Genomic DNA, 14706 nt, shown 5'->3' on the forward strand with positions numbered 1-14706 from the left:
ATATCCAGTTTTCCATCAGAGGTGGATTTGGGGAGACGAGTGCCTGGGAGGTGTACTGATGTGGCATAAGTGGATCCCTATCACCTTCCTCAACTAATCACTTACAAGAGATATCAGTCAAGTGCTCAAGAGTCAACTGATACTTGTAATCATTACATGCTTACTGAGCTCAGCCCATTTCGTTTCGCTATGTGTTGCATTAAACTAAACCACCAGGTAAAAGTTTCACTTAAACACTTTGGCTGCTTTGCTGAAGTATTTTTGAAAGTGCATCAAGAGTCGTCTTTCTTTTTCTTAGCTAAAAAGTGCATGAAACTAGCTGAGGAAACTGTGTGTAATGTGAGTACACCAAGTACTCAGTTTATGCATTGCTCATTATGTGAAAATATACTTAATTCCCACAGGATGTACAATCTGTAAATTAAGTGTCACGTTATTATTCCAGCCACTAGTGGGTGCTGTATCTACCTGCTCCACTTGGTTGGTGCTACACTCACGGAAATAGTGAGAGCAGTGTGTTTCAGCAGTTTAACAGCTCTGGAGAAGTGGCCAAGCACAGATTAATGGCAATGGACTTTTTGTGGAGAAAAACACACCACAAACTTGGCAAAAGAAACAAGCTCTTTAGTTGGGGCTTAAGCTGTTGAATTAATTTATCACTCTTTGCGCACTCATGAAGTACTTAAGGTTAAACATTTAGAAATTCCCACCCTACTTGTGGCTATCAAAGATGGTAGAAAGTGTTTTATTTGGAAACGACCTATTAAAATTATGCAAACTAAGCAGCAACATTAGCAGTAAGGTTCAAGTTAGAGTGAAAAATGGTGTCACACTAGCAGAGGAGGCAGCGAGTGCCCAACTCTGAATCTAGGCCAATGAAAACACTAATTTGGCTGCTCATTGAGAAGCCATCAGTTATTTTGGCCAATTAAGACTTTTCAGCACCAAATAACATTTTTTGTGCTTACTCACATGTATGTTTACTGTATGTTAAATATGTATGTTGAATATAAAGTCCTTCCTGAATCCAAATGCAACAAAACTAACCAACATAGTGAGCTGCTTCTAAACTGAGCCATTATTAAGTCATTATTACAACCATTAAATAGTTAAATAGATTGGAAATTGAACTACAAGAGCAAAGAAGTCTGGTGCTAAACCCAAGACTTGAGCTGTATTGCTGTAAAGACACCAGCACTCATATCAAATCTAACCACAAGGTGGAACAGCTGAACCAGGATCCTGTGGGGGTGGGGTGGGGAAGGGAGTAGGGGCTGATGTCAGTGGAGTATGGGAGAGAAAAACATTTTGATAAGGGGTTAATGAAAAAGTCAATGGAGTAGAAGAGTGTCAACAGACAGAACGAGACAGCCAGAAACCACTGGGGAGTCGGCTCGGCTGTTGCCTCACAGCCTCCCTGTGAATCCTCGCTCCCTCTCGCCCCATTGGATCTTTCCTCTGTGCTTCACTGACAACCTGGCCATGAAGGGTCACAACGCTTCACTGAACTGAGCAAACTTTTCGTTCTCTTGCCACACATGCATTTGAAGGTATCGATTCACGAGTTAAAGGGTCCCTCCGCTGCGGCTCTCTGCTTAGATGATGCTGAGATAATCCGTAGTATTAGGACTTTACAAGTGAGCTGCTTTTTTATGACGGAAAAACCAGGTCCAGTCCACAGTCTTTAAAACTATCTAACAGTCATACCACCCTTTTTATTCTTACGTCATTTGTTTTCTGACTTACTTTATCTATGACTAACACTCAATTACTCTAGTTCATTATGAGTATTGGTTTTTTTTTGTGTGTTTTCACAAATAGGCTCATTTGCTTCTTTTTTGTGCCAAGATTTAGAGGAGAAGGATGATATGACTCAAGAGTCTGTGCAGTGAATATGAAGGTGGAGTCAGTAGTAGTATAAAACAAAGACCATAAACTGGGCGATACAGCTGTGTTAGAGTAAAAACTACAATTTGCCTATTTAGGGGAATTGATGGAGCTAAGAAACGCTCTGGCACACAAGCCCCGATCACCTTTAATAAAGGTATAACAAGATAACTAGTGGTAGGCAGATTATATATAGCAGTCCAGCTGCTTCCCCATGTTTTCATCCTTTACGCTGATCTAAGCTAACGAGCATCCGGATTTAACTTCAAATTAAACCAGCACATATGAAAGTAGCATCAATCTTCTAATCTACAAACTATTTCTTTAAAGCGAGTTCTGAACACGGAGATTTCTCATCCCATCTGCCTTTTTTTTTCTTGTCAGCAGTAACTCGTTGTCCTTGTTTGTGTTTACTTTCGTTACTATGGCTACTGACAGCAGCCATTGCTGTTGTACAGTATATTCAGTCTATGATCTATGAAAAAAGTTCTTTCCCTCTATTTTTTTTCCTCCCTATCGCTGACAGCCAAAAAGCCTCCCCTGAAACACATACTCATGTTCCTCCCTACTCTCTACTGCTCTTTCATCCTCCAGTCATGTTGCTTCTGGACCGGAGACATTCATATTTGAATGCTTACCAACCATTTTCCTTCTCCAGAAAACTTTGCAGCCTCTGCAGCAACTCCTACCACTGTACCACATGTACACAACCTCCTCCTGCTCCATTACCCCGATGCATAAATGCAGCAGAACCCCAAATTATGGTCTGCCGCTCGTGAAGTTAGTTTTGCTTGGGAAAACCAAGCTGCCATCTTTAATATCATAATGTTACTAAATTATATGGTTCTAATTGGGAACTGTTTGATCACGCTTTCTGTCATCTGGAGAACTAGCGTGTGACCTCCACAGGCTTTTTCATTTCTCATCTCCAAAGTATGACCTCTGCTTCTGACCCAGCATAAATTAAGCAAACCACTTCACACTGAAGAGAGGCCTTTGCCACCAGTCACACCCTGCATGCAGCCAACACCAACAATTCACTGCGTATATCTATGATGTAGGTCTAGAGGATCTGCAAACGCGAGGCTTCTGCATGGTAGCAGCAGTACGGTGATGTAGTTACAGCAGGCAATACACATGAGGCAGAAGTTCAGCCCACAGATTTCTCTTTGTCTGAACCCACACATCACATCAGATGACCCTCACATCATCTTCCGAATGTGTACATACATATTTGCAGCGGGTTTTAAAATTAAGCTGAACATTGTTTAGTTGAAACAAAACTTAAAGCAACAGCCTCTGACACTCATTAAGGCAAAGAAGTGCATCCACCAGTCCAGCATCAACACATCAGCATCATTACGAGTAAGCACCAGGCCATTACTCTGCTCTGCCCATGGCTAATAACACCTTATCTCCCATTTAACCAGCAAATAAGAGCCGTCATCAACAGTTTCTATTATCCTGCACTGTGACACAATGCAAAATGACACAGAGCACATTCTACTGACTAATTTCCAACAGATTTTCCTCACACACACTATACAGCAATAAGCAACGTGCCTGTAGATGTATTTTTTTGAAACTGTACGACCATGAATGCAGCTACTTTTTCCTTTTCTTTGTAAAGCTGTTTTTCCTGGTTAATACTTGTTCTGAAGAATTCAGTGCAGCCCTTACTGATCCCCAGGCAGTTCAACTGTTGGATTGCTGTTTCAACCATGAATTCCTCCTTTCTCACCTTGCTTTAACTCAAACACAGTCTCTTCCTTATATGCAGCCAGTCAGATGTTTGGGCTGGAAGTTCTCCACCGACGAGGCCTCAGTGGTATGTATGGTTGTTACTTATCTAAATTGTATTTTTCCCTTTAACAACATTTTTCCCCTTCTTTCTGCTCTCAAGGGTGGTTTACTTTAGCCCCAAAGTAGGAGGTGCAGAGAGGGAAGGCTTTGGCAGCATACCCACAATTCACTAGTGGCTCACAGAGCTGATGAAGTTGACAGCTGCATAAATCACTGCAGCTCATGGTGCTAATAGGTGGCAGTATAAAATCAAGCGCAGACCACCCATGCTGCAGGGTGGGAATAGGAGCATCAAGTCATATCTACTGTGCAGCACTGTACAACAATCCAAAACACTTAACCCCCTTCTGGCTGCCTGGCCTGTTCCAGTCCAAGGGGCTCTCATAGCAACACAGGAAAGACCAGTCTGGCATCTGCAGCGCAGTGATTCATATTTGGCACTTTCATAAAGGTTCCAAGCTGCTGGGGTTTTCTTTTTTCTCTTTTCTGGCCTATTGTCAAACATTTTACTCTTCAATCACCCTTTCAGATAAACCTATAAACATTTCAAGGCCAATAACCTAACAGGAGCCTGTGCATTTTCCTCTTTCACACAAAGAGCTCGACAAGTTGTAGAATACGTTTTTCCCCACCTCACGGTGAGAAGAAAGGGCTGCACGTTCAGCGTTACACTGATTTTTGTTTTTGTGTTTAGTGTATTTCCATGTATGAATGGAGACGTGCTTGAGCTCATTCAGCAGAGTGGCTAAGAGAGGTGCAAAGGTGGCTGTTTACAGGGCCCCTTTCTTTGTGAAGGGGGAGATAAAACACAAGAGCATGAGGGGGCGGACCCTCGTGGCACAAAGCACAGCATATTGCTCAATAACGAGGCTCGGAACCCTGGGTCTACCTTGGTTCCAGGGCCCCTGGGCTATCGACCGACCCCCGTCCCACTTTTCTACATGTTTCTATGTCTAAGCATCAGTTGTGTCCCACGACTATCATACACAAGATGAATGTGCTGCATCCTAGAGGAGCAATGTGGTATAATAACAGAGTCCTACTTGCTGTGACAGATTTTAAAGATCATATCTGCAGGGATTTCACTATTTTTGTAATGATATTAATCTAAGTGTAATTAATAAGATCTTATGGAAGGAAACATTTTTAGCTCCGTCACTAACCTTTTTTTTTTTTTTTTTTTTTCCTTTTTTGGTCCTGGAGTTGTGGTGAACAATGAGTTTATTCTGTCTTCAGAGCCTGTTGCTGCCAACAACTGTCCGCTGTTCCTGAGAAAGCCATAAAATAAAAACAATTAGCTGAAAAATAAAAACATGAAATGGTCTGCAGCATAGAGAAGAACAGTTGAAGTGAGCCGTGCAGATGATAATTCTGTGGGTTTGACGCCACGAGTCACAAATCTCACAAACTTGAAAAATAGAAACAGCAGCTTTTAAGTGTTTAAATGTTGCAAGTCCTCAACAACTAGGCCGTCAAGCCACAGAGGACGAACCTGTGCTTTCCTGCTCTTCTAATGTGAGAATCTGAATCGAAAGATGAAGGACAAACTAATTGGATTTCACTTGACTACAAACAGCCTTCAGCTGAAAACGTCCCCTCCTGCCTCTTGACATGTCTGCTGTCTTTACTGACCGTACACTCCGACCTCGGCCTGAAACCTCTGGCTCTGGTACGCTTCAGCTGCTACAGGGTGTCCTTTATGGCCTATAAATGGCTCAGGGTTAAACTGAAGTGTGCAGCAAAAAGACTCCTGGCTGTAATTGCCCCAAACGATAAAGACGGTGTGTTTATGGCAACTACCTATACCCCACTCTCACTCTCTGCCCAGGAGGGCAAATGAAAATAAATGTCGCTGTTTGTCATGTTGCAGGAGAGCAGGCCTGGGCTGTGGTTTATGTTTTTGGTTAATGTCAACAATAAAGTTAATGGATTTGTCAAAGTACTGTATCAACTGCTGCTACTTCACTTGTTCACTAATAACATGTTTCTAAAGGTTTAAATGGTCCAATATGCTGAACAAATAAAATCACCTTGCAGCTGTATTCTCCAGGCTGCTCATTTTAGACCAGGAATGACTGATGTTGAATATATGAATTACCTGATGTGTTAGTGTAGACCAGCAGCAGTTTGTGGTGTGTGTGGTGTGTAATTTGTTAGGATGGAAAACAGAGTTGCAGTCAGTGGTCAGACAGAGCTGGCTGACCAATGACCACAGTTTAGTGGAGATGGAAGTGCTTCGAGTAGCATGTAGTAGTGTGCTGTATCTGTTATGAATTATTTAGTAGGACTATGTGGTGTACTTAGGCACATAGAGTTCCAGTTGTTCAGTGTCCTGTCTGCACTCAGGTATTATTGGCGTTGACAGAATCGCACCAGTGACCTTTGCTCACAGACCCGTCTCTGTAACCTCAACGCACACCTGCTTGTATTTACATTTCCACTGTTGACAAAATATTGAGTCGCTACGTTAAAATGATTCCGTTCAGTTTGAGTAATCTGAAGTTTTCAGATGACTGAAATGCCACTAATTTCACAACAGTCAACAAGACTTCTCAGTCCAGCGCCGTTTGGCATGACGTCCCTCCGCAAGTGACATCATGCTATGAGGAAATGTGACTTCATTCAGCGTGTTGAACAGTGAAGCTATCGGGCTGCCAGCGACTTGAGTGTTTTTAATGTTGTCATGGGAGATGTGACTTCATTAGCAATAGCCAAACAAAAGACCTTGTGTCCCTCCGTCCACATCTGTCCAGAATCACCTCCCCTAATTACCGAGCTTAGCCTTTGGAATTGACAGCATAAATATTGAACTGTCAAACTCTGTCTGTTGGCAACACGTTCCAGCGTGAGTCACGCTGTCGAGGTCGATGGAAAACAACACCACCTTTCTCTGTGCTGAGCAGGGAAGGGCAGCACAGAAGAAAAGTGAACACCTTGGCGTTCACTCGTCTTTGTGCCAAATGAGCGCTCAGTTCTTACTCTATATTTTTAGAGGAGCTTTTTCTTTGTCATTGTGTAAACGAACACGGCTATTATTACAAATAGTTTTTTAAGGCCTGAGACACATCAAGCTGATGGTGGACAGTGAGACACTGATGCCCTAGTTTTTGTGGTGTGTTGGCACTAGTCGGACCACGGTCAGCGAATCCTGCATGTGAATGCACATCAAGAGAAACGCATTTCGCATGACGTTGCAGATCGTTCTACGTCGCTTCGTATCCCCGCCCTTACACCACCAACGGCATAACTGTAACTTATCCACCTTCTTGTTCTTTTTTTTTTTTTTTTAACTCCACTGTGTGTTTCTGATCTATTTAACACAACAGCACATTAAAACCTACATCTATTGATGGTTTAGTCAAAAACCAAACCACACAACTATTGTTAGCACATACAGTAACTGTAAAACATTTCCTCTTACTGTTTTTTTTTTTTATTATTATTTACAGATTAAACAAGTAAGAGAATGTTATTTAGTAACTTAAGAGATGTAGGTAGGTGGCTCTGCTATGTTTTAACTGTTGCCTGACTGATACGGATATTAAATTTGGGAATACACAAAAATGAAGTTTTTAATATTTAAGAGTATTTGGTATAAAAACTGCTTGTTGCAGTCACCTCTTCATCGAACTTGAACACCTCGTGGATCAACGTGTGTTGACAATAAAGCAAATTTGCCTTTCGACTTTCAGTAGCACCAGGATGTTTTCTTTTTCTTTTCTCTAAGGTGAAACATGACGTTAGCCTTAATCGTTTTCCAGACAAAGCTCGGGATTGAAGCTGGTGAAATGTTCTGCCTGCAAATCTATCACCGACGATCTTTTCAGATGTGTGTTGAGACGGAGGAATACAGCCGCACTGACGGGCAAAAAAAAAAACCTAAACAAACTACGCTGACAAGAGAGAGAGCTGTGCAAACAGAAGATTAGAGGGGAGATGAAAGAAAGAGGAAGTTGGTTCAGTCACTGCCAGCAGTCTGTGGCTTTTCACTACTGTATCCACTGGAATGTTGGGAAACCTGAACTTCATGAAATCTAAATATTAATAATAGAATTAATAAACCTCTTCAATCTCACAATTTGTTTTCTTAATATTGGAGTTGAGACCACATTATACTGAATATTTTGTTTTGAATACAATAATAATTGCTGTAAATTAACACGTTTTAAATTTGTGCATTAAGAGTAGTAGAAAAGGATGTTATGAGTTTGTTTGTCGAGGGGGAAATTATGAGGTAATCTAAAAAATATATAGAAAACATGTTGACTGACATTTGGAAAAAGGTAAACAAACAGTTTTCCAAGTTCAATGTTGGATTTACCAATTAGACTAATTGCAACCCAAACTCCTTCCTATGTTGACTTCCTGTCTTGTATCTGACTTCCTCTTTTATTCTCATTTTAAGTAGTAGAAGTTAATTTAATTATGAAGGCGTTGTCACTTTAATGTTAGCAGAGGTTATTCTGTGAAAGTGGATTAAACAAACTGAGTGGCAGCCTTGATTTATTACATCTGAAGATCTATCTGCATCCAATTGTTTTAAGGAAGAGTACTGTATAAATAATCTACTTTGACACTTTTTAATTCTATTTTAACGCAATTTAGTGTACATTTAATTTTGTACATTATTTTCATACAGTATAACAGAAGCTCTCAGTCCTAGCAGGCCTCAGAAAATGTCTTAGTGGAAAACAATGTGATTTAGCACACAGAGTACAGACAGATGTTCATGACTTGAAACTTTTTCCACATCACTCACCGTCACGTCCCCAACAACAATAGTCATTAATGGTTGCAGAAAACAAGCAATTTAAAGCTGTCGTCTGAGTTCTGGGAAATTGCATTTGTAAACAAAATAATTAATCAAGACAATTATCGGTCCAGTTCCAGTTGCTTTGGACAGAGACGTTTTTGGATTTATTCAACAGTGAAGCGTGTGATTAATGAGAATTTACAAGCAATTATTTTGTGACACTTACTTTGCCGTATTACGCACTGTACATCATATTTGTGTGTGTGTGTGTGTGTGTGTGTGTGTGTGTGAGTGTGTTTGCGCTTGTCATGACTAGGAGCCATAAAAGGACACATAGTGGAATCTCCTTATAGCTCCTCCTCTTTAGTGAGGCAACAAAAGCGCTCATCGTGTTGTTTGGTTAGTTTCGCTGTAACCCCTCACACCCACTGCTTCATCACACTGCAGCCAAACACAATCGAACAAACGCCATCAGCCAGAGTCGGTTGCTAAACAACCAAGGTAGGCATCCTTGGAGATGAGTGAAGCTGCTCTGGGTCTTAAGGACCCCTAACTGTGTTGTGGGCTGGCCACGTCCTGCCTGCAGAGAAGTGTGACAGAGGGACCTGACAGCTCTGCTGCCTTGCCCAAGGACATGCTGTCACCGAGGTATAATAAGAGCAAACTCGGAGGCCCCCAGCCGTCAACAACACCACGGCCCCCACTGGACGATTAGAAAGAGCCTCTCAACAAAGAGCTGGTAACAAAAGACCCATGTTAAATTAGGCATTTAATTCAGCGCTCGGTCATAAGGGCAAAGCGACCAGAATGAAAATCATAAACACATATTACAGACAAGAGGAGACAGTGTAACACAAGCCTACAGACAGGCTGCGCCACAAAGTACTGCGAATCAAGGAGTGAAGGAAGAAAATATGTTTGGAGCGCCATTACAAAAAGGTAGTAGTGTACTGCAGTGGAAAAGGAGCGTGTGTATGTGACAGAAAACCGGTGCCGTAGCCAGCAAATCTGGAATGAATTTCAAGCTAAAAGCGGCTATAAGAGGAAGGCTTAAAATGATTCAGTACATCAGAGTCCAGCAGGTATTCTCATTGTATGTCTCACTGTAACATAAAACAATACAATAAATACAAATCTGAGCCAACAGGACAGAAGCTGCAGTTTGTAGTGGCACCCGCAAAAATCAGTCCATACCTGGCAACCTGTTGAAACTTGTAAACTCTTGAAGTGTGTCACATTACACTGTGACAGCCCTCAGCTCAGAATACCAGTCCTCACAGTCAGGCCGTAGAGTTGAAGGCCCCAAACCGCCTCTGCAATAAAAAACACAATTTACGATACAAGTTTTAAAAAGTGAAGTCGTGTGGCATGCGCCCATTTCCTCAAATCACAGTCTTAACGGCGCTCGTTTTGAAAACACCGAATTTGCAGTTGTTGTTATTTTATGATTTAATTGAAAGCGGAAAGCTCTGAGGTATTGCAGGGGGTTAAAGAAGAGCCACTCTCTCAGAGCCTGTTGAGCACAGGATAATTATAGGGAGGGAAAACCTCGTCAGAGTCAGAGGAATTCATTCTGATTTGTTCAAGAGTGAAAGGATTCCTTGTAAGCCCTAAATAAAATTTAATTGCAGTAAGCTGTTTAACGCAGCCCACCCTCCCCCCTTTTAACCCTAGTGAGTTTGGAACTTTGATTATATTACAAAAAAGGATTGAAGTGGGTATTAAAGAGCCTGAGGGGTCCCAGTACTCCCACTAAATACTTCATTTATATTTAAGGAGCTGTTACTGCAGTGCACAACATGCACCATAGCATGCAGTCACACACCTACATTGCAGTGCAGCACGTAACAATAAGTTTGTTTTATAGGTGTAACAAATATACAAACCTGATTTTTTTTGACAACCCAGGAAATATTGAGGCTAAACTTTTGAGCCTAAACACAGAAATAAAATAAGAAGACACCAGAACTAATTGACACACTTTGGAATGCATCTTTCTGATATCCTTTGGCAAAACCGCCTCCTGCTCCCATTTTTCACTTGTCAAGTCATGTTGTGGTATTTATAGGTTTGATATTCCAGCTTTGTTCTGCATTTTAACCTCCTTAAAACCCTGAACGCCTGTGTGTATGTGCAGCATTAAAATAGGATATTTACATCCTTTTATATGCATGGTAGGTAAGTTAAATAATAGAGATAAAAGTAAATATGTTATTTTTATGATGTTCATCATATAGAAACCATAATAATAAATAGTGTGGTTTAGTTGTGGAAAACATGAACATCCCAGAACGATAAATGTTATTTTGGGGTGGCTTTACCCTTCATTTTCATAGCATTTATACAGTTAATATTGATATAATATTGCACTTCACTTTGTTCAAGTCCTCAGTCACAGTATTTACACATTTATTTAATCACTCAAAGCACCGGCTAATAGAATAGCTAATAGAAATAATGCGCAATGAAGCCCAAGCGGCGGCTCACTTGAGCGTATTAGCAGAAGCTCACACTCACGTTAACTAGTAGTAATGAAGGCAGGCAGCTGCTCTCCCCTCGTTCCAGTACTGTGTACCAACACTGAATCTTCTAGTGGTATGCAGTACTGAACGGCACCGTCCCACTTTCACCCACGCTGACAACGTCACCAGCAGTGGAACATTTCAGTATAGCACCTACTAAAGCTAGGCTTTAGTAGTGGTATAATCCATTTAATGCTGAACACTAGAAAGAAGGCGTTCTTCACCTAAAACAGGTCTCCAGTGTGTGTGAACATGTGAATGCAGATAAGCAAACTATGCACCCCAGTGCCTCACAACTTAGGCAAAATCAGCGAACACGAAGTATGAGACAGTCAGCAATGACCCAGTTTCATTGATGTGGCTAGAAGAGCAACAGACTGAGGTCAATTTCCATCTTGGTGTTATGTAGAAAGCACTCTCTGTCTCTCTACATGTGTACACCCTGGAGAAATGGACCAGAAAATGTTTTAACTGAGCTCTGACAGGTGTCAGCAGTATTTTAGAAAAGATCTGTCCACAGCAGTCACGACTTTTCCTGCAAAGTACAGGAAAAAAAAAAAACTTTCTGGGCGGACAGGGAGAAAGATAGAGATGGATGGAGGGAGGGAGGTACATCTTCAAGGTAAATGAATGCCTATACAGTATATACTTTCTCTTTTTCCTTCTCTCCCCTGCTTATTATCTCTAAACCACACTCTCACTAGGGGCAGGTCGATACCACTATTTTATGTCCGATATTGATCTCAACACCACAACCTCCTTCCCCTCTCCTAAACAATTAAGATGTTAAAAAAAAAAAACATCTTAAAAACACAGTCGAGAGGATTCAGTGTGCTTACCTAGCCATCTAGAATGCATACATAGTCTATATCTCAGCTCGGGAGCTTGACATCTGTCTCACTCACCTAAACCAGAAGACAGGGATTGAGTGGCAGAGGGGCCTACTATGGTGGCACAACTGGCCTGAATAGAAATGGAACATTTAAACTATAAAACAAGGAGGCCTTATAGCCATGGCTTGTTTGACTTGAAATATCTTGTGAAAGCGAACTTAAGCACCACCTACAATCTCATAAGAGAACTTAAGCACACAATGGGTGGAGAGTTTGAAACTTTATGTCTTATGGAGATGCCCTATTCTTCTGGTTCCACCAGGGTTTCAAGGTCTCGGCACAAGTTGAAGCCTGCTGCTGGGTGCTCAGGCCCCGAGGTGTGAAAAAAGACCAATAATCGAGCTGGAAGGAAAAAACAGAGGGAGTCATGTTCCCGCAAAGAGTCTAAAAAGAAAACTCTTGCTAATACTCCTCACTTTCCAACTGGTTTCTGCCTTTGAATGACATAACGATCATACAAGTAGCATAAACTCAGAGGCTGGATGATTCTGTTCAGATGTAAATATAATATTTAATTCATCACTAAGTTATCATCTATGTTCAGCTGCCTTTGACATGATGTATATTACTTTATACAGGCAGTGAAGCTTCACTTCACTAAAAATAAATCAGCCTAAAAACAACCTAACGTCTCAATTTGAACTTCTTTAATTATACAAAGCATTGTACATTTAAAAATCTGTAGGATTTGACTTTTCCGACAATTTCCTCTCACTATAAAAGACTATGCACTTCAATAGTGAAGAAAACTAATTAAAACTGTGACCTTTGCTGGTCGACGTGGGATGATCTCACTAGAGATGACCCTTGAGGCTATGTTGACGTAGGCTGATTGATCTAGGCCTGCCAGAGGTCTTGAGGCAGCTTCTTCTGGTCTTGATGGCTCAGCAGTTTCTGTCAACAGACAGATCATTCTGCAGCAGCTGCTCCATCCTGCAGGGTCACAACCTGTGCTGGACAGGAAAAAGACCCTGCAGGCTTTCAGTCACTCTGACAGAAGGCTTTCCGCATCTGACTGAATGCTATCTTTCTCTGGATCTCTTTCTCCATTTCCTCCGTGTTTCTTTGATGTGAATCAAATGCTGCTGTGTGTTTGTATGTCCCATCCACTTCTGCATCAGTCTGCATAACATTTATGAACCACTTGAACGTATTTATTAGCGCAACAAGAGACGTTTACTTCAACACAGTTGTGAACACAGTTTGTGCAGCCCTCCTGATGAGAAGATCAAGGATGCAGCAGCAGAAGAAAGGAGTAAACCAAGAGGAAGAGCAAACCACAGGCGTCTCCGTGGAAAGCCTTAACCTGCCTCTGGCTTGATCCCCTCCACAAAGGAGAACTTTGATGGGCTGATACGCCGGCTTGTAATGAATATCACTATCAACATCTTCACACCACCTCCTACGCACCACTGAAAAGACACAATGACTATGTCAACAGATGCTCTGCAGTATAAAAGGCAATTCTGAGACAAGTGTGCTGTTCCTAATGCACATGCATGCGTTCTCATAGAGATAGATAAGATGCACTATGCAAAAGAAGATGTGATATGCAACAGTATATTTAGGACTAACAGAGAATTATTTCTCTACATGAGCAGATGTTTAAAATCATTTTAAACATGTTTTAAATGCCTTGATTCGGCCTGTCTATGCAGTCTGTCCTCTATAGCTGTAATTGCATTTGTTGGATTAACTTTTTTTTGTACCAAGATCACAGCAGCACAATCATCCTCCCCACTTCCACCCATGCTCAGGATAGCGTAAGTGCCGTTACTCATCCCTGACAGTTGCTTCTTCGTGGATAACCTTCGCTCTCTTTGACCTGTCAGAGACGGCAGCTTCTTAACTTGAGATCTTCATTGACACTGAGCATGTGCAGGTAATAGACAGGTCACCTTCCTCCAATGACCACCATATAGATCTTATGGGCATTTGCAATGCTGCTCAGATTACTGTGATACATTACTATACCATTTCTGTGGGCTGTTCATTTGCATATAGCTTCTCTACATTTTTTGACAATGAAAATATCTGCAAAATATCTGCATTTAAACAATTTGAAAAGCAATATTTGTAATTTGCATTTGTAATAACTGTCTTTGTTTAAAGTTGTACAAATGTATGATAAGAAGCACTATGACAGTGGCTGATGTAGCTAAAGGCTTCAGACAAAGTCAGATTACCATTCAGCATCTGCATAGTTTTCTGATGTCTGTCTACATCCAGCAACTTTTGTAACTTTCAAAACAAAGTCCCCTAATTCTCCAAGTCATTGGTCAGGTGTGTAGAAGCAGGGGATTTAGATTTAGCACAATTACTCTGGTCAACAAATGCATTTAATGTAAGACTGTAACAAAATGTAAGCTACTATGTTTATGTAATGCATCATGCCTTGCCTAGGCTGGGGGTATATTTGCTGCGCAGAAACATGAAGAAATGAACTTTATGCATACGAAAGCTGTGTGTGTCCTGTGGGGCAGTATCACTGGTAAACAGCAAGTATATCCCTGGCCTTGTTGTGGTGCCTGTCTTTTCAACCTGCCTTTGGGGCAGGTGTGAACATCGTTTACACAGCCGTAAGCACTTCTGGCTGCATAGAGTCTTCTTCATGTCCTTTTTCTATATTCAAACCTGATGTAGAACATTTGTTGTCATCCTTTTCTGCCTGCTTTTAAATACAAAAAAGCAAAAGCAAATTCATGCAAAAAAAATCTTGAAATACTGCTCAACAATAAATCTGATGACGCCATACATTATCATCCTGTATCGTTATTCCTTCCATAGGACCTTAGGCTATCTCTTCTAACAAAAGCAACTTGTTCCACGAGAGGCACAATTAAAGAGT

Source organism: Anabas testudineus, chromosome 9, assembly GCF_900324465.2.
Source record: "Anabas testudineus chromosome 9, fAnaTes1.2, whole genome shotgun sequence".
NCBI lineage: Eukaryota > Metazoa > Chordata > Actinopteri > Anabantiformes > Anabantidae > Anabas > Anabas testudineus.